Below are 21,429 nucleotides of genomic sequence, written 5' to 3'. Positions count from 1 at the left end.
AGATCCACAAATCCTTGTCTGAAACCCAGGGGCCTTATGGTTTTTGGAATTGAAAATCTCTTATATTTTAGGAAAATAAGATAATACATATACTGTATCTTTTATAACTTCCCAGCAAGGTCTGGGGGAGCACCCCATAATCAAATACATCAATATTTTCTGCAGAGAAATGTATGAATATTCATACCTTGCAGGATCCATAGAGACCATAAAAAGACTCCTGTTGGTTTAGGCAGATTTTGCCACCAAGTGAGCTAGGTCAAGAGAGGTTTTGCAGCCACATGAGTTACAAAAAATCTTTTGGCTTTTAGTGCTTCTTAGATTTTGAAATTGCTGATTAAGGATTGTGGGTCTGTACTCGTTCCAAACTGAGTATTTTTTTCATATATATATTCTGAGAGGTCATTTTTTTTTTAATATTCTGAGAGGTTAAGTGATGAGCAAAGATCGCAGAGCTAGTAAGAGGCAGAGCCAGGGCTGTGGGGCCACTTTCCGGTTCCAAAAACAGGCTCTAAGCTGTGCGGCGCTGGAGCGGCACCTACCGGTGTTATGACGCCATGTCTGTAAGAACACCAAGGACATGGTGCTGCTGAGAATCTGTTCTCTAAAATCATAGACGGCCAGAAACCTGGATGTTTGTAATCATGAGTGAGAACGGAATCTCAGTCATCACAGGAGGACCTGAGCTAGGAGTTCACTGTGACTCAGAGAACTGGTCCCCATCTCCAACCCGGGGGCAGAGCGCCAGGTAAGGGGTTTTCAGACACAGCATCCCACACGATCTTACCTTTGTATTTTCTAAGGAAATGGGACCCCAGGTCCACCTGTCAGTGCAGACCCTTTTACGTACAGCCTTGCTCTGTCTTAACTGTGTCAAACACTGCTTCATCTAAATTTGTCCCTACACTCTGCCCTCCCCCCCAGATCCTACAGTAGCCCTGTCACTCCTCTGGTAGGATGCCCACGGGTCCCTGGGTGTGCAGTCTCCCACAAGTTAAACCTCATTTTGTGGGCTGTAATGGGGCGACCCTAGTGGTCTATATGAGATGGGCTTTGCCATCACTGATTAACAGGAACAGCTCTCATTCAAGTCTCAAAGCCCTTTCACACATGCGGTTTCACTTAACCTCCACTAAATCCTGGCAAAGGAGGTGTTATTAGTAGCCCCAATTTACAGATGGAGAAGAAGAGGCCCATGTTGGCCATTGTGGTGTGCAAGATCTCATGGTTAGTGAGCACCAGAGCCAAGATGCAAAGCCAGGTCTGCTGACCAGGGGCCAGGCTCTTCTCTCCTCTTGTGGCCTCCCAGGAAGGCCTCCAAGGGTCACGGTGTCAGCTTGTCACAGCTGTGAGTGACCTGGGGCATGGATCCCCTCTGCTATGGTCCTCAGGTGGCAGGCCATAGCCTGGGCCTCACATAAACATCTATATTTCCAATTTCTCTTGAAAGACAAGGAAGTCTGATGACTCAGGGCCTCTTTTCCACCTGGCAGCAGCTCACCGAGCTGAGTAGCAGCTTCTCTTTAGACCAGGCATGCGGTCACCAGCTTCTCACAGGCCCCATCCAGCTACTGCACTACTTTCTGTTAGTTTCCTGCATCCTGAAGGCATTTGAACTTGTAATCTCTGCTCCACAATGTCTCTGAAAAAATGGGTAACGATCTCTGCTTACATCCTGCCAGGCACAGGAGGCTCACCACTTTCTGAGGGAAGGGAAGACTATCTCCATGTGCCGAGAGCTACAGTACTAGGTGCTATGTGCACCATGCTAGACGTTGACGTGCTTGATAGTTTAGTGAACCTGTAAGAAATGTGGTTTTAGCTCCACTTTACAGATGTAGACATTGAGGCTTCGTGAGGCTTGGTGATTTGTGCAAGCCCTACGGAAAGTGGTGGGGCTGAGACCGGAATGGGTCTGTCTTCTTCTGGAGCCCGTGCTCTTTCAGGGGCTGCACCCAGACCTTGTCTCAAGCCTCTGTGGGCAATATCGTCCTCATCGAGTCACCTCCCCCCAGTCATTGCAGGAGGGACCCCTCATGGGATGTGACTGTGGGCTCGGCCCAGGCTTTCACAGGAGGAACCAGGGCAGGGCCGGTGGGCCACGAGGACCAGGTCTGGATTTTCCCTCTCATTTGCCAGTTGGGGAACTTTGGAAAGAGAGACTTCCATGATGTATGACGTCTGACCTCCAGCACCAGGGCTGGGGAGGGGCCAGGACTCAGGAAGGCAGATCCTGTTCCCTGCGGCTGATCACGGGGTTCCTTTCCAAAAGGAGACCCAAGACAAATGGCAAAAAGTGAGTAGTGAGTGTGAGAAGCATGGAGGCAGGAGAGAGGGGTTAGGCTGGAGACGCGGCAGCTGCAGTGCCCAGGCCAGGAGGACAATGGGGATGAGGGTGGCCAGCCTGGGAGCTGTTCTTGTAGACACGGGGCTCTGACCTGCCCATCCCTGTTTCAGAGCTGGAGACAAGGTTTAAACCCCTAGTCTGACATAGAGTCAGCTGTGTTTTCTTTCTTTCAAAAATAAGCAGTTTAGTGGCTAGGCAGAAACTGTTCAGCAAAATAAAGAAACACGTAATCAACTCCTACAGTACTAACTACTAATTTTGGAGAAAACTGACCTGAGCTTGGTGGCAGTGTTTCCTGAGTGGGCATCTGAGTCACCTGGAGGGCTTGTCAAAATACAGAGTACTGGGCCCCACCACCAGCAGTTTCCAATTCAGTGGGTTTGGGATTTGTACTTCTAACACATTCCCAGCGGGGCTTTGCCGTTGTCTGAAATTATCTTGTACCTTCCCTGAACAGCCTGCTGGTCTGAAGACCACAACCACTGGCCAGGATGCATCCATTACTGGTCTTTGCTGCCACCGTCTGGTCAATCTTGAGAATGACATGCTCTCCCTCTGATGTGTCAATTGTACATCCATCTGGCTGCTCATTTTTTTATTTCACTAAAAGTATCTTCACTGGGATAAATTCTTTTCCTTGTAGATTTCCCAATGAAGATTTTATGTATCCATTAGGCTTTAAAGATCCATATCAAATTTCACCAATATAACTTCTACCTCTGTGATTTTTCTCTAGGGGTTGTTGTTGCTATTATTAATCTATCCATTTCTTTAGTCAATTAAAATTATTATTTATGCTATTTTACCTATTGTATTGTGTGTTGTGTTTAACAAATTTCTCCCTCCCCCTCATTCCCCCCCTCCCAACAGGCAATTTGGTTAAAAAGGCACTGGAGCTAAAATGGCAGCGTCAAAATGTCCTACTTTGTCTGGGTCACTTGAGGATTATGAACTGACTTCTTTCTAAGAAGAACCAAGAAATCTGAAATCCTCAGAACTGGAAGACCTGGGTTTGAATTCAGGATCTGCCACTTGCTGGTGTGATCTTGGGCGAGTTATTGATTTTCCGTTTCCTGAAGATTCAGTGAGGTAATGTCTGTAAAACCCCTGGCACATAGTAGGTGTTTTAGGGCCTGCAAAGACCTGAGCTGTGTCCCCTCTCCAGGCTAGACTGTACTCTGATGCTTCGTTCCCCCTGAAATGGAATAGCAGGCCCCCAGAGACCGAGCGTAGTCTGAGGGTCTCACTCCTCCCTGATGCCCAGCTGGGTGCAGCACTCTGCAGCATCCCGGCGTTATCTGCAGGGACAGCTGGCATTCAGAGAGATCCCTGTAGCCCTGGACTGTGGTGCTGATGGGCTTGCTTGGCAATGGGGTGGGGTGGGGGCACCCGGTGGGTTTTCCTGTAGCCTCAGTTACACCCCTCCGAGGACTGTTGGGCAACTGTTTCAGCAAAAGGTGGGAATGTTCTATCACCTTCTCGGGCAAAATTGTGTGTCCACAGTGACAGCTGTAAAACATTTCCGTAGTCTTGTTTGGGGCATAAGGAGACAAGTTTTTTCCCCAATTTATTTATTAAGATATATATCAAAAGAGTAAGCAAGCTGGATTTTTTAAATGAATTATGAATGTTTTTATTATATATAACTCATTTAAAATGGTCCATAAACAAAATAAGCAGGATTTTTAAGGCAAGGTGCTTTCCAACATCTGCTTGAGATAGAAGATACACATCCTCCTCCTGCAGAGCACATTTGTAGACCACTTTCCTTTTGGAAGACACATACGGTCTTGGTGTGCCTTGCTGAAGGACAAGGGGACAGGTTGTTGTCCATTTGTCCCCAGGAGAGAAGGAATCACTTCCCAGCAGTGCTCAGCAGCAGTGGTCCCATACATGACATTTTCCCAGGGTCTCTCATAACAGAAAGCATCATTATTTCATTCGAGATTGGGGAAACGCTCACTGACACTGAATGCCAACATATTTAATGATTGGAGTTTGACTTTGGTTTGCTTAATTTCTAATTCCCCAAGTTCTTTGATTTCTGAAAGCAGGCGCGTCTTCTTCCGAAGGTACTTCAGGTTGAGGGATGAGGAGCAGGGTCCTGTGCTACAATAAACCGAGTTAAACAGGTTTGGGTTTGGGGGGTTTTGTTATTATTGCTGTGTTTTATTTTACTGCAGAATTTCTTGGAAACTTTAATGAGCTTAACCAGTGTCTTTCAAACTTATTTGACCACTCAGCGTTTTTACTCCTGTTGAGGATCATCTTAAGGGATTAAATGTGGGAGAAGCACTGGTGTTAAGAAGTGACTTGGGGTTCAAAGCAGACAGCAAGCTGGCTCATCTCAATGAGGATTTGCTCTGGGACCTTTCTGTGTTCCAAGCTTTCTTGAAGGGGACCTGACCTTTTCCCCTTTGACTCATGACCATGGGGCCCTGGGGAAGGTCTGATCCTGCAGCAGAAGGTCAGAGGTTAAGCCTCAGAGGACAAATGTGCTTGATGGATGTATTAGTCAGGGTTCTTCAGAAATATAGGACCAATAGGATGTGTATATCTACAGAGAGAGAAAGAGAGATTCATTTTAAGGAACTGGCTCGGCTTGTGTGGTGGTGGTGGTGTGGCTTAGAATGTTGTGGTTCTGCCTTCTGCCTTAAGAAGGTTGGCTGGTGAGTCTGAAATCTGCAGGGAATGCTGGCAGTCTGGAGACTGAGGGAAGAGTTGAGGTTGCAGTTTGAGTCCAAAGGCTGGAGGCAGAATTCCCACTTCCCTGGGGGGCCTCAATTTTTTTTTCTGAAGGCCTTCAACTCATTGACGAGGCCACCCACATTATTTAGGGTCATCTGCTTTACAAAGTCTACTGATTTAAATGTGAATCTTATCTTAAAAATACCTTCATAGCAACATCTAGACAGCTGTTTGACCAAACATCTGGGTACCATAGTCCCTAGCCAGTTGACACATAAAACTAACCATCACAATGGACCAGGAGGAAGACCACCAAATGTAGTGGTCAGGTTGGGGCAAGGAAGCAGGGCTTTACTTTTCTTTCCCTGAAAGTATCTTTTACCTTCACTAACGCACTATGAACAAGGCACTGAGCGGGGCGCCGGGGGTAGGGGGGGAGGTCAACAGAAGTGTGTGATACATGTCTCTTCACACAGCCCCACCATTTAGTGGGGTTGACAAGACTACTTCTTTGTTGAATTCTGCGGTAGATGTGGTACTACTTATGCACCATCTTCCCTCTGCCTGTTCTCGCCACGGCTCGCTGTGGGAGGAGTGGATCTCTTTGCCCCTCTAGAGTGGGGATTGGCCATATGACTTGCTTTGGCTGATGGAGCTGTGAGCAGAGGCTTTCGTGTGCTTCTGTGATGTGGTTTAGAATCTTGTGCTTCTGCCCTCTGCCTTGGGAAGGTCGTACCCTAGGGGTGCTGGTCCCAGCCTGGAGCCACCCCAGCCAATCCTAGCTGAGCCACAGCCGTCCACTACCCAGAGAGAGAGAGAAATGTTTTTTGCTGTAAGCCACTGAGCAGGGGTTGTTTGTATGCAGAATGGCTGTGGTGGGAGATGACAGTGCAAACCCCTACTGTCTGCTGGTCCTTGGAGATATGACAAGAAGCACAGTCACTCCCTGAGCCCTCGGTCTCACATCGGATCTACTGTGGTCCCGACCCTGGCCAGGCCACTCAGAAGCTGTGGGATGGGCACTTGGACGGGGGAGTACGGGTTGTTCTTTGAGCCCTAGGGAGGGCAGCTGCTGCAGCATGGGAGAATCAGGGACGGTTTCCCCCAGGAATGTCTAAACTGAATCCAGAACTGGCATGGCCCAGAGGCCTGCGTCAAAGCCCTTACTACACGTGTATGTGTGCATGTGTAATTACTCACACTCATGACATACACACAAAAACATGCACATACACACACACATTAAGGCTGCCATTTTTCTTCTGAAATCCGTTATGGCATCTATCTGCCCTTTGCCCAATTACTAGGCCATCTTACGACAGCCTCTGCAAATGGAACCATCCCTGTTCCTGGTCCTAGATGATTACGGGCCAATGTTTTAGAGGGCATGGGTAAGCTTGCTATAGTTGCTCTACTGTCCCATCCCCGTGCTTGGCTGATACTCTCAGTTCCCTGGGCCCTCCCTGCATGTCCTGTGGGGACTGTGGCACCAACAAGGCCAGGCAGTAGCCAGCCCAGACTCGGCCCACTCCCCGGCTCTGGCTGAGGTCCAACCATCTGTGACGCTGTCTCCCCTCATGTGCAGGGACTCAGGGAGCACCTGTAATGCAAGCTCATGCTGACCAATGTGTAGGGGCCAGAGGGCATTTAGGGGACCAGTTCCCCAGGTCTGCAGAAATGATGAAACCAGTCTGGAGTCAGGAAATTTAGGTCTGTATATCACGTAAACAACACAGTGTGGTCCCGGATTCTGCTTCTAGAGGCGCTGTGGGAGTGATATCCTAGGCTGCTGATGGCCAAATTGCAGGACAAAGGTGGGGCTTCTGGGAGGCGTGGAGAGGTGAAGAGCAGCCCCCACCTACCTTTGCCAGGACCTGATTCTCAGGCAATGTGTGTGCACATCCTGCTGTAACATTTAATTCTCCAGTCTTAGGAGATGCCATTGCTCTTGCCTGGGTGACGGGTGGTTGGGATTATTTCTTTGGTGTTTGGAACAGCCCAAAAGGAATAAAATAACTCCACATGTTTTGGAGGTGGGGAGAGATAAGTACAAAGTTGGGGAACAAATCCCCTAACAGCCTGGCAGCAGTAGGGAGAGGACACCCATGCAATAGACTGGAGACTCCTCTCTGGGTCCTCAAATGGACCTAAGGACAAATCAGAGTTAATCAGACCCAGAGAAGAGGGCAATGACTTCCCAGGAGGAGAAACAGCCCACGTGAGAGGGAGCCTGCCATTCAGAACCCACTCAGAGTTGGGGAGGGCTGAAGTCCGATGGTTGGGTGGTAAGAGAGGGTAGGAGGGAGGCCTGTGCATCCATCATATCTCACCAGCTCTCAGCCTGGACTGGAGCTCATCACCAAGGCTTGGAGGGTAGCATTCCAAGCAGAGGGAACAGCATGAGTTAAGGATGAAACACAGTCTAGGTTGACTATATTTGAGATTTGAATTTGCTTCTTATTTTATTTTACTCCTTTTGGGTTCTCTGAGTCTTCTTTACCTTGCTTGAAATAGCCATAGTACTGTATTCATCCATTGACTCATCTACCCATCCATCTTTCTGTCAATGTATCCACCTTGGGTCCGTTTCTCTGCTGGGTGATGATGGTAACACAAAGGAAAACAGCCGTGGCCCCTGCTCTCCAGGTTCCAGACCCAACAGCCTTTCCTCATATGCCTTGGTGATGAATTGCTCTCCCTACCCTCTGTGGTCCATGAAATCATATTCACCTTTCCAGGCTTGTCTTTTGATGACTCCCTCCTCTGTGAAGCTCCCCCTGACGGTGGCAGGCAGAATCAGTGGCTCCCTACGCTGCTGCCTGGGACACAAGTTGGTTGAATGAATGGATGGACCAGGCAGAGGAGGTCACTTCCTGGTTATTTCACTGAGTTGATCCATTGATTTGCTGATGGGTCATGAGAGTCAAGGAAATGTGGGAAAAGAAACAAAAAGGAGGTCTTGGCAGCAGTTGAATCTCCTTTTGCAGCTTAGACTTGAGACCAACTGCCAGCCTGCCAGATTCTAGGATGCCTCCCTGCCTGCCCCAACCCCCGCCCCTCCCCCCCCGACAGGCTCCAGGAAGGTTTCAGAAATACAAAACTCCAGGGAGAGTGGAGGGCACTGATATGGAGTCAGGAAGACCTGGTTCCATCGGCCCTGTCCCTGTCTTCCCCTCCAGGGCACATCCTGCCTCCGCCCTCTGACATCTGCCTCTACTACCCATCATGTGCTCTACTGCAATGGGTAGGATTGCAATCCAACTCAGACACACAAGAAATATGAACGTTGTTTATTCTAATTCCAGCCCCTATTCTATAGAAGTGAGGGAATTCTAATCTTAGCCAACACAGATTCTCCCCTCTTCCCTTACGGCTGAGACTGAAATTTGGGGAAGAAAGGGCTTCTGGTCCTTGGTGTCATTTACCCATGCAGGTCACAGGGGTGGGGAGAGAAGCATCCTTCATCCCTGTTGCATGGTCTCTTAGGGTCCGCTGTCTTCCTGTCTCCTCTGTAATGCTCTTGGCTCTCAGGAATCATTCTGTTGAGAGGCTGCCCAAGATCCCCTCTGATTAGACATCCAGTGCAGCCATTCCCTCTAGGACTGTCCCTGTGGCTTCTCCCAGGTGTCTATCCAGGAGGCAGGCATAGCTCGCCTCTGCTCACAGACCCTACAGACTTATCTGGATTCTGATGCCTCCTTCAGTCTCAGCCTGTGGACAACCTGCAGAACCATTCTCTCTGAGATTCATCCAAATCTACACTCTCATTGTTTCCCTCAAACCCCCTCTCCTAATAGCCTAGGGAATGGTTTTCCAATTGGTGGGACACTATGGTGCTAGAGTAAGGAGGGGGGTATCCTTACTCTTATTCACCATGTTTTTCTGCCAAATCCGTGGTCAATGTCATCTAAGGGCCTTCTTAGCTTTTGAAATTCAAAGCCAGGAGAGGGTCCCTTTTTATAAGCTACTCGTGGCTGTTCCTCCTTCTGTGGGGCTGTGAGCACACAACGGGAGAGGGCTGGGCGAGGTGAGGCAGGAACGAATAGTCGGGAAAGAATGTTATCCTCCTTACTGCCTCACAGCACCTCGACTTCCTAGACCCCAGGGGCTCTCACTACACCACCTGCTGGCTGCTCACACCCATGGCTGTACCATGAGCTTGCACCAACCAGTGCTATTCCACTCCTGCAGCTATAACCCCTTTCTTCCACTCTCTGACCAGGAACTCCAATTTCTTAGGCTAACTTACTCCTTTCTTGTTTCACCTGCTTTTCACTCACTTAGACCTGTAGTCTTCCATTCACTTCCAGCGTATCAATTGCTCCCTTAGTTTGGAGCCCTTCCCATGGTGGCTGAGGTGGACCAGGTAGGCCTGCACTGGGGTTTGGATCTCAAGATTAAGCTGGAGTGGGGCAACTTACCTAAGGGGACCAAAATAGGAAATACTGGGGCAAAGCAGGGAGAACCACCAACTCTGGCCCACATCCTTAAGAGTCCTGTATTAGTTAGGCTGAAATTGCTCCAAGAGGACAATCAACAATTATGTGGCTTAAAGAACAGAGAAGTTTCTCTCTCACACCAAGCTCCCAAAGAAATGTTAAAAGTTAGCAGGAGGCTCTGCTCCACATGGTCTTTCAGAGATCTGAGGTCCTTTCATCCTTTTCCTCCATCATCCTATGGGTAAGCGGTTCTCACCTTGACTTCATATTAAAATCACCAGTGAAGATTTAAAACATATGAGTGCCCAGGTCTCATTGCAGACCAATTAAATCTGAGTCTGTGGAGGTGGGACTAAGGTATCAGTATTTTTTAAAGCTCCCCTGGTGTCAAACATGACACAAACATGTTTGAGAATCATTGTTCAGGGAATTATCTAAGATCAAAGGTTCTCAAACTTGAGCACGCATCGATATTACTTGCAGGGCTTAGTAAACACAGATTGCTGGGCCCCACTCACAGAGTTTCTAATTCTGTCTAATACACACCCCAAATTTAATTTCTAACAAACTCCCAGGCGATGCTGATGCTACTGGTCTGGGACTACACTTTGAGAACTACTGCCCTAGTTTCATGATTGAAGCTGGGTCTCTGCCCCATCTGGGTTGCAGTCTTTGGGAAGGGAAAAGAGAGGCACCTCCCCTGATTCCAAGGCTGCAGTCTTTTTTTGGCCATTATTCCCCAGACTGCTGTTGGGCTCATAAGCAGACGGTTCTCCCCCAGAAGGGGGCTACCAATGAACCTACACAATTACCCAGTAAGAGAAAACGTTGACAATTATACATCTGATATCCAGGGGCCACTTTTACCAGATGACCAGGCATCTTGTGCCTTCTGTTAATTATCTCTCCCTCTTGGTTCAACCCAGTCTAGCCATTGGTGGTAGTGGGTGCAAAGCTAGGAAACAGTGAAGAAGGTGACTATGTTCTTCACACATACACCATTTTCCAGGCTTACCAGAAGTTCCTAGTCTGGAACAGGTAGGGACTACGGTAGAAGGTGTTTTTAAGTTAAATGAATTTATAAATATGATTATTACACTGGGATGAAATGGAATTATGTTTTTATTATACTGGACTAGAGAATACGACAAGTGTATTTGCTTACTATCTAAGTATGATTGGAAAAGTTATTAGATCTAAGATTTTACCTAAGGATTAAAAAATAAATAACCTACAGAGCAGGTTTAAAGGTAGATTAGAAAAGGTGTAAGGTCGGTTTCTGCTTAAATTCTATGAATCCAGTTCATTAAAATAAACGATTATGTGACATAAGTGAAAATGGTAGAGTGGGCAGTTCCAAGGGCCTGTCCCTCCACAGAAACATTGAAAAACCAAGCAAAACTGTCAGAATCAACTTTATTAGAACTGAAAAATAGTCAAAGGTTCACAACCAAGAAAATGCTAAATCAAGGAAAAGGAAACTTAAAAATGGTAGAAAACAGGTCCTGCCGAGTGGCGCAAGCAGTTAAATGCGCGCGCTCCGCTTCTGCAGCCCAGGGTTCGCAGGTTCAGATCCCGGGCGTGCACTGACGTGCTGCTTGTCAAGCCATGCTGTGGTGTCATCTCATATGAGGAAGTAGGGGAAGATGGATACGGATGTTAGCTCAGGGCCAATGTTCTTCAGCCAAAAAAAAAAAAAGAGGAGGCTTGGCATCGATGTTAGCTCAGGGCTGATCTTCTGCATAAAAAAAAATGGCAGAAAACATTTTGTGATGTTTTTATTTGCCCTCCCAACATCACCACCCCAGCTTGGCAGCCATCTTGAAGATGGCAACCTGCATTCCCTCTGGTCCCTGGTTCGAGAGGAAGCAGAGCAGACCCTATTCTAAAATAATCATGATTTTCTGTTCTAACTTGTCTGAGAGTTACCTGAAAGACTGTCTCAAGGTGCTTGCCTTTGTTTTACCTAACTTGGCACTCACTCAGGCTAGAAAAGCAGTGGGCATTCCTTGATAACATTGTAAGGCATAGGAACCTGGGCCAGAAGCTTATACTTCAGGCAAACAATAGAGCACCTAAAGCTTGGGAGCAAAAGCTAGAGGAAGAATATTTTAGGATATTAGAGTATTCAAAAGTGCCAATGAATACTGAGGATTCAAGAAAGCCTGATGTACACCCAGAGCAGAATGCATGCTCAGAGAAGACCTTAAGCTTTCACCTCTGGCTGATCTCCAGTATCAGTGCAAGCAGGACGTGAAGGCTAAGGCAGAAGCATTAATCATTAATAGCCCACCTCAGTGTTGAAAGAGTGCCCCAAGGCAGAGCCTATCTGAAGAGACTAGGAGAAGCATCTTTATTTTCTTCTCTTTCTTTTATTTCTTTCTCTTTCTCTCCTCTCTCTTTCTCCTGGTGTTAAAGGAAATCTCTATGAAAACACCGGCTGAACACAAGCTAAGGGGACAGGTCTCAGAGACTTCAGAGACCACACGTGACAAAGAATACAGATTTTATAAAAACTAGTTTAGAAAAGTCACTAGACAAACTAACAGGTACGGCCTACAGCAAGCCACAAAAACAAAGCCTGTGGAGGGTAGAAGAATCTGATTTTCAGAGTTATCACATTATAATATTCAAAATGCCTACTTTTAAACAAAAAATTTTGAAGCAGGCAAAGAAATAAAAAATTATGGCCCATTCACAGAAGAAATGAATAGAAACTGTCCCTGAGTAAGCACAGCTTTGGACTTACCTAGGCGAAGACTTTAAATCAACTGTCTAACCTATGCTCAAAGAGCTAAAGGAAACCAAGAAATTGATATTTTGACAGACAGAGAATATTAATAAAGAGACAGAAATTATAAAAAGAAACCAAACAGAAATTCTAGATCTGAAAAGTACAATAACTAAAATGAAAAATTCACGAGAGTTTCAATAGCAGATTTCAGCAAGCAGAAGAAAGAATCAATGAACTTGAAAATAGGGCATTTGAAATTACACAGAGAGAAAAAAGAGTGAAGAAAAATAAAAAGAGCCTAATGGAACTATGGGACACTGTCAAGCATATCAACATATGCATAATGAGAGTTCAAGCAGGAAATGAAAGAAAGAAAGAGGTAGAAAGAATATTTGAAAAAACAATGGCCAAAAACCTCCCAAATTTGATTTAAAAAACCAAGAAATTTAGGGGCCAGCCCCATGACCTAGTGGTTAGGTTCAGCGTGCTCTGCTTCAATGGCCCAGGTTTGGTTCCCAGGTGCAGACCTACACCATGCGTCAGCAGCCACACTGTGGTGGCGACCCACTAGCTCAGGGCAAATCTTCCTCAGGAAAAAAAAAATGCTACAAATTTGTAAATCTAAGAAGCTCAACAAACTCCAAGAAGAAAAAACACAAAAAGATCCATACAAGACACATTATAATCAAATTGTTGAAAGCCAATGACAAGAGAATCTTGAAAGCAGCAATAGAGAAGTGACTTGTCACATACAAAGTATCCCCAATACGATTAACAGCCAAATTCTCCAGAAACTATGGAGGCCAGAGGTTGTGGAATGACATATTTAAAATGCTGAAAGAAAAAAAAACCCATTAAGCAAAAATTCTGTATTCAGAAAAACTACCCCTCAGAATTAAAGGAGAACTTAAGACATTCTCAGATAAACAAAATATGATGGAGTTTTTCACTAGTAGACCTGCCCTAGAAGAAATGAAGGAAGTACTTCAGACTGAAATTCAAAGCCATATGAAGAAATAAAGATCTCTAGCAAAGGAAACTACATAGGTAAATTAAAAACCAGTATTACTGTATTTTTGGTATGTAACTCCTCTTTTTGTTTAATATATGATTGAAAGGACAAATGCATGAAACAATAATTATAAATGGCACCCAGTGTATAAAGATGTAATTTGTGATAATAACAACATAAAAGTAGTGAATGGCTGTATAGAAGCAAAGTTTTTGTATGCTATTGAAGCTAACTTGATATCAGTTCAAATTATATTGTTTTAAACTTAGGATGTTAACAGTAATCTCTATTATAACCACTAAGAAAATATTTACAAAAATATACGGTAAAGGAAATGAAATGAGAATCAAGGAGGTACACTACAAAAAAATCATTAAGCACAAGAAGGCAGTAATGGAGGAAATGAGGAATAAAAAAGGTATAAGACATACAGAAAAAGTAGCAAAATGGCAGGAGTAAGTCCTTTCTTATCAGTAAGTACATGTAAATTGTTTAAACTCTTGAAACAAAAGACAGAGATAGGCAGAATGAATTTAAAAAACATGATCCAACTATAAACTGTCTATAAGAAACTAACTTTAGATCCAAAGACATGAATAGGGTGAAAGTGGAAGGATGGAAAAGGATATCTCATGAAAATAGTAACCAAGAGAGCTGAGGAGTCTACAGTAATAGCAGAAAAAAATAGCCCTTCACTCAAAAATTGTTACTAGAGACAGAAAAGGTCACTATATATTGATAAAATGGTCAACTCATAAGGAGATATAATAATTAGAAACGTATGTACACTAACAAACAGAGATCCCCCAAAATGGAGCAAACATTGACGGAATTGAAGGGAAAAATAGACAATTCTACAATAATAGTTGGAGACTTTGAATACCTACTTTCAACGATGGATAGAACATCAATAAGGAAATAGAGGGCTTAAAAAATACTATATAACAACTAGACCTAACAGACACACACAGAATACTCTATCCAAGAACCACAGAATACATACTCTTCTCAGATGCATATGGAACATTCTCCAGAACAGACCATATGTTAGGCTACAATGCAACTCTCAAAAAATTTTTAAAGTTTGAAATCATACAAAGTATATTCTCTGACCACAGTGGAATAAAGCTAGAAATCAACAGCAGAAGGAAAACCGGAAAACTCACAAATATGTAGAAAATAAACAGCATCCTCATAAGCAACCAGTAGGTAAAAGAAAAAAATTAAAGGGAAATTAGAAAATACTCAGAGATGAATGAAAAAAAAAAAAAACCCCCACAACATACGAAAACTTATGAGATGTAGCAGAAACAGTGCTCAGAGGGAAATTTATAGCTGTAAACACCTCCATTAAAAAAGAAGAAAGATCTCAAATCAACAACCTAACCGTACAGCTTAAGGAACTAGAAAAAGAAGAGCAAACCAAACCCACAGCTAGTAGAAGTGAGGAAATAATCAAGATAGAGTAGAAAGAAGTGAAATAGAGAAATAGAAAAATAATAGAGAGAACTAACAAAACAAAAAGTTGGTTATTTGAAAAGAACAACAAAACTGACAAACAGTTAGCTAGACTGACTAAGAAAAAAAGGAAGAAGCAGCAAATAACTAAGTAAGAAATGAAAGTGGGTACATTACTATTGCTTTACAGAAGGAAAAAATACTGTAAGAGAATACTATGAACAACTGTACACCAACAAATTAGATAACTTAGATCAAAGGGAAACATTCCTAGAAACATACAAATTACCAAAACTATTTAAGAAGTCTTTATAACAACAACCTATATAAGTCAACAGACCTATAACAAGAAAAGAGATTGAATCAGTAATCTAAAACCTTCCCACAAAGACAAGCTCAGGGCCAGACGGCTTCACTGGTGAATTCTACGAAATATTTAAAGAAAATTAACACCAATCCTTCTCAAAATCTAGTAAAAAAAATAGAAGAGGAATGGATAGCTCCTAACTCATTCAACAAGGCCATTTTTACCCTGATATCAAAGCCACACATAGACATCGCAAAAAAAGAAACCTACAGACTACTAACCCTTATTAATATAAATGCAAAAATCCTCAACAAAATGCAGCAAACAAAGCACAACAGCATATTAAAAGGAATATACAACACGATCACATAGAATTTATCCAGGAATGCAAGCATAGTTTAACGTAAGAAAATCAATCAATGTAATATACCACATTAAGAGAATGAAGGAAAAAAACTCCACGTGATCATCACAATTTGATGTAGAACAAGCATTTCACAAAACCTGAACCCTTTAATGATAAAACATTCAGAAAACTAGGAATAGAAGGGAACTTCCTCAAAACATAAAGGGTATTTACAAAACATCTACAGCTAACATCATACTCAGTGGTGAAAAACTGAAACTTTCCCCCTAAGATCAGAAACAATACAAGGATGCCTGCTTTTACCACTGCTTTTCAACATTGTCCTGGAATTTCTAGCTAAAGCAACTAGGCAAGAAAAGAAATAAAATGCATCCAAATTGGAAAGGAAGATGTAAAACTATATCTATTCATAGATGACATGATCTTATATATAGAAAATTCCAAAGAATCCATTAAAAAAAAAAAAACCCCTACTAGAACTAATAAACAAATGCAGCAAAGTTGCAGGGAACAAGATCAACACACAAAAGTCAGCTGTGTTTTTAAACACCAGCAATAAACAGCATGAAAAGAAAATTAAGCAAAAAATTCCATTTCCAATAGCATCAAAAAGAATAAAATACCTAGAAATAAATTTAACCAAGGGAGTGCAAGACTCATACACTGAAAACTACAAAATATTTCCAAAAGAAATTAAAGAAGACCTAAATAAATGGACAGACATCCCATGTTAAAGGATTGGAAGACTTAACGTCGTTAACATGGCAATACTACCCAAAGTTATCTACAGATTCAGTGTAATCCCTATCAAAATTCCAATGGCCTCTTTGCAGAAATGAAAAACTCTACCTTCGATTCATATGGAAATAAAGGGGCCCTACATAGTCAAAATAATTTTGAAAAAATAGAACAAAATTTGAGGACTCACACTTCCTGATTTAAAAACTTACTACAAAGCTACAGTAATTGAGAGTGGGGTAATGCCATAAGAGTAGATATATAGACTAATGGAATAGAGTTGAAAGTCCTAGAAATAAAGCTGTACATCTATTGCCAATTGATTTTCTATAAGGGTGCCAAGACTATTCAATGGGTAAAAAATAGTCTTTCCAACAAACGGTGCTGAAACAACTGGATATCTACATGCAAGAGAATTAAGTTTAATCCTTACCTCCTGCCATATACAAAAAGTAACTCAAAATGGATCAAAGAGCCATATGTAAGAGCCAAACCTATAAAACTCTTAGAAGAAAACATAGGGGTAAATGTTCATGATCTTAGATTTGGCATTGGTTTTTTAAATATTTCACAGAAAGCAAAAGTAACCAAATAAAAAATAGATAAATTGCACTTCATCAAAATTAAAAACTTTTGTGCTTCAAAGGACACTATAAAGAATGAGAAAAGACAATCCACAGTAGGGGAGAAAATATTTGCAAATCATATGTTTGGTAAGGGTCTAGTATCCAGAATATAAAAAGAACTTTAACAATTCAGCAACAAAAAGACAAATGACCCAGTTTAAAAATGATCAAAGGACTTGAATGCACATTTCTCTAAAAAATATATACAAATGGCCAACAAGCACATGAAAAGATATTCATCATCATCTATCATTAGGCAAACACAAATCAAAACCATGTGATACCACTTCACACCCATTAGGATGACTATAATTTAAAAAACCCAGAAAATAATAAATATTTGTGAAGATGTGGAGAAATTGGAACACAAGTACATTGCTGGTGGGAATGTAAAACGGTGCAGCTGTTGTGGAAAATAGTTTGGTGGTTCCTCAAAAAGTTAAATACAGAATTACCATATGACCTAGAAACTCCACTCTTAGGTATATACCCAAGAGAATTGAAAACAAGCACTCAAACAGATATTTATACACAAATGTCGTAGCAGCACTACTCACAATAGCCAAAAGGTGGACACAATCCAAATGTCCATCAATGGATAAATGGATAAACAAAATGTGGTATACCCATATAATGGAATATTTTATTCAGTCATAAAAAGGCATGAAATACTGATACATGCTAGAATGTGGATAAACCTTGAAAGCATTATGCTAAGTGAAAGAAGCTAGACACAAAAGTTCACATATTTTATGATTCTATTTATAGGAAATATTCATAATAGGTAAATTCATAGAGACAGAAAGCAGCTTGGTGGCTGTCAGTGGCTGGAGAAGGGGAGAATGGAGAGTGATAGTTTAATGAGAACAGGATTTTCTTTTGAGGTGATGAAAATATTTTGGCATTTTATAGAGGTGGTGGTTAGACAATATTGTGGATGTCCTAAATGTTACTTTAAAATGGTTAGTTTTGTTATGTGAATTGCACCTCAATAAAAGAAGTTTTAAAATTTTTATTACATGTGTTCTAAAATATCCACCTTTTTGCTGTGTATAGGGTTGTATTAGTCAGGATAGGATATGCTTGGTGCAGTGACAAACAAACCCAAAATCTCAGCATATGAATGTATAAAGTTTATTTCTTGCTCCTGCAAACTCCACTGCAAGACTGGTGGCTCTCTAGGGCAACTTTTCTAAGCTGAGGATAAGGTGTGCAGGCTGGTTTCATCTTGTAGGTATACCATCTCAATATGTGGCCTCTGAGATTACCAAACACTGTGGCAGAGGATGAAGAGATAGAGGGTTAGATAAGAGCTTTTCATTGTTCCAGCTAGGAATTACCTTAGCCATTTCTGCTTATAGCACTGCCCAATTGCAAGGGTGCTGGAAAATGTAATATATCACAGATAATCTGTGAACATTAAATATCTATGCCACTAGGGTAGAAGGTAGGGGCTGAGCAATAGTGGAGATGGGAATTTTAATGAGGAGCCTATTGCAGAAGTCCAGACAAGATATGATGGCTTGTACCAGGGTAGCAGTGGTGGAGACAGAGAAGAGATTAGATTTAATACATGTTTTGAAAGTAGAGTGTAGTTGCTGGATTAGAATTGAAGGTGACTTCCTGGGTTTTAGTCCAAGACATTGAAAGAAGGGTAGTTGCATTTGTTGAGATGGGGATGCCTGAGAGAGGGACTAGTTGCGTATGTGAGTAGGAGGAAATCAGGATATTTGTTTTGGAATTTAACTTTGAAATGCCTGTAAGATATGATAATGGAGCTGTTGAGTAGAAAGTGAAAAAATGTTTGAGCCTCAGGAGACAGGTCAGCCTGGAGGAAAAAATCAGGAAGTCATAAGCATTTAGACGGTGTTTAAAGATATAGGGTTAGCTGAGATCACGTTGAAAGTGAAAGTAGGGCCGGCCCGTGGCTTAGCGGTTAAGTGCGCGCGCTCTGCTGCTGGTGGCCCGGTTCAGATCCCAGGCGCGCACCAACGCCCCGCTTCTCCGGCCATGCTGAGGCTGCGTCCCACACACAGCAACTAGAAGGATGTGCAACTATGACATACAACTATCTACTGGGGCTTTGGGGGAAAAATAAATAAATAAAATTATTAAAAAAAAAAAAAGAAAGTGAAAGTAGACTGAAAAGAGAAGATTGCCAAAGATGGGGCTCTCATGCGCTCCAGCACTTATCAGGAGACAGCAAAAATGTTGCCAAAATTTGTCCAGAATTTGTCAATTTCATCTAAGTTGTGAATTTATTGGCATAAAATTGTTCATAGTGTTCCCTTATCTTTTTAATATCTGTAGGATTTTTAGTGATATCACCTCTCTCACTTCTGACACTGGCAATTTGTGTCTTTTTTTCCTGATCAGTTTGGCTAGAAGTTCATCAAGTTTGCTGATCTTCTCAGAGAACTTCTGATTTCACTGACTTTCTCTCTTGTTTTTTTTAATTTTCAACTGTGTTGATTTTTTCATTGCTCTTATTTATTTCTTTTTTTCTGCTTTGGATTTAATTTGGTCTTCCTTTTCTAACTTCTTAAGATGGAAACTGAGATAATTGATCTGAGACTTTTCTTCTTTTCTAATATGGGTGTTTAGTGCTATAATGTCCCCTTCCAGTAGTGCTTTAGTGGCATCCTCCAAATTTGGATTTATCGTGTTTTTATTTTCATTCAGTTCAATACAATATCTAATTTCCCTTTGGATTTCTTCTTTGACCCATGGATTATTTAGAAGTAAACTATTTAATTTCCAAATATTTGGAGGATTTTCCATAAATTTTTGAGTGTAATGTGAATTTGTATATTTCTCATTATAGTTCTGTCAGTTTCACTTCCTGTATTTTCAAGCTCTCTTATTGAGTCATAAATGTTTATGATTGTTATGTCCTCTTGAAAGATTGACTTCTTTATCTTTACGAAATGACCTTCTTCATCCCTGATATATTCTTTGTGCTGAAATCTTTGTCTGATATTCACATAGCCACTGCATCTTTCTTTTGACAAGCGTTAGCATGGTATACGTTTTTTTCCACGCTGATGTTTAATCTATTTTGGTCTTTATATATAAAGTGCATTTCTTTTAGGCAGCATGTAGTTTTGGTATTGCTTTTTTATCCAGTCTGACAATCTCTGCCTTTTAATTGGATGTTTAAACCACATACGTGTAATGTGATTTTTTGATATGGTTAAGTTCAAGTCTGTCATCTCATTATTTGTTTGCTACGTGTCCCATCTCTTCTTTGTTTCCTTTTAATTATTTTCATGCCTTCTTTGGATTGTATGTTTTCTAATATTCAATTTTATCTTTTCTGTTGACCTATTAGCTGTTTGTTTTGTTATTTTAGTAGTTGCTCTGGGGTTTACAGCATATATCTTTAACTTATCATAGTCTACCTTCAAGTGATATTAAACCATTTCACATACAGCAGTAGTTTTCAACTGGGGGTAATTCTGTTCTCCCGAGAACAGGTGGCAAGGTCTAGGGACTAGGAGCCTTTAATGAGTAAAGGACAGGGATGCTGCTCAAAATCCTACAATGCACAGAACAGTCCCTTACAATAAAAAATTACCTGGTCCAAAATATCAATAGTGGTTGAGAAACACTGACATATAGTATAAGACCCTTATAATAGTATACTTTCCCTCCTAGCCTTTATGATATTGTTGCCATACATTTTACTTTTACATATGTTATAAATATTAAATACATTGTCATCATTTTTGGTTAAACTATGTTATCTTATAAATCACCTTAAATAATAAAAAAAAGTCTCATAACTTACCTATATAATTACCACTTCTGGTATTCTGTGTTTCTTTGTATAGATCCAGATTTATATCTGGTATTATTTTACTTCTGTTTGAAGGATTTCCTTTAACATTTCTTGCATTGCAGGTCTGCTCATGATGAGTTCTTTCAGCTTTCATATGTCAGAAAGTCTTTATTTCACCTTTGTTTTTGAAAGATGATTTGCTGAGTATAGAGTGCTAGATTGACTTCTTTTCTATTGGTACTTTAAAGATGTTGCTTCACTGTGTTCCTGCTTGCATTGTTTCCAAAGAGAAATCTGCAGTCATGCTTATCTTTGTTCCTCTGTATATAACATGTCTTTTTCCTTTGGCTGCTTTTAAGATTTTCTCTTTATCTCTGGTTTTGAGCAATTTGAGTATGATACGCCTTGGTATAGTTTTCTTTATGTTTCTTATGCATGGGGTTTGTTAAGCTTTGTGGAACTGTGGGTTCATAATTTTCATCAAGTTTGGAAATTTTTCAGCCATTATTTCTCAAATATTTTCTGCCCATCCCTTTCAGGGACTCTAATCACACACATATTAGGCTGCTTAAAGTTATCCTACAGCTCACTGATGCTCTTTTCATTTTTAAAATTCATTTTTTCTCTCTGTTTCATTTTGGATAGTTTGTATTACAATTTTTACTAGTTCACTGATCTTTTCTTGTGTAATGTATATTCTGCCATTAATCCCATTCAGGATATTTTTCGTTTTATACATTGTAGTTTTCATCTCAGGAATTTAACTTGTGTCTTTTTTTATAACTTTCTTATCCTCATTATGGATCATGTTTTCCTGCCTCTTGGAATGCCTGGTAATCTTTGATTGGATGTCAGACATTGTGAGTTTACTTTATTGGGTGCTGAATTTTTTTGTTATTATAAATCTTCTTGAGCCTTGCTCTGGGATGCAG

The 21,429-nt window shown here is 41.6% G+C and overlaps 1 long non-coding RNA gene across 2 annotated transcripts in view; it reads right to left on the bottom strand.

Annotated features, from left to right (window-relative positions):
• Nucleotides 1-10,873: 10,873 nt before the first annotated feature.
• Nucleotides 10,874-21,429, bottom strand: part of LOC131406951 (uncharacterized) — a 40,882-nt gene continuing 30,326 nt past the window's right edge. For both annotated transcript variants that reach the window (XR_009220407.1, XR_009220406.1), the window contains exon 3: nucleotides 10,874-11,212. This is a non-coding gene — a long non-coding RNA (uncharacterized LOC131406951). The remainder of the gene's footprint in view (nucleotides 11,213-21,429) is intronic.

This window comes from Diceros bicornis, chromosome 6 (genome assembly GCF_020826845.1).
Source record: "Diceros bicornis minor isolate mBicDic1 chromosome 6, mDicBic1.mat.cur, whole genome shotgun sequence".
NCBI classification, from domain to species: domain Eukaryota; kingdom Metazoa; phylum Chordata; class Mammalia; order Perissodactyla; family Rhinocerotidae; genus Diceros; species Diceros bicornis.
This window is presented reverse-complemented; position numbering and strand designations above follow the sequence as displayed.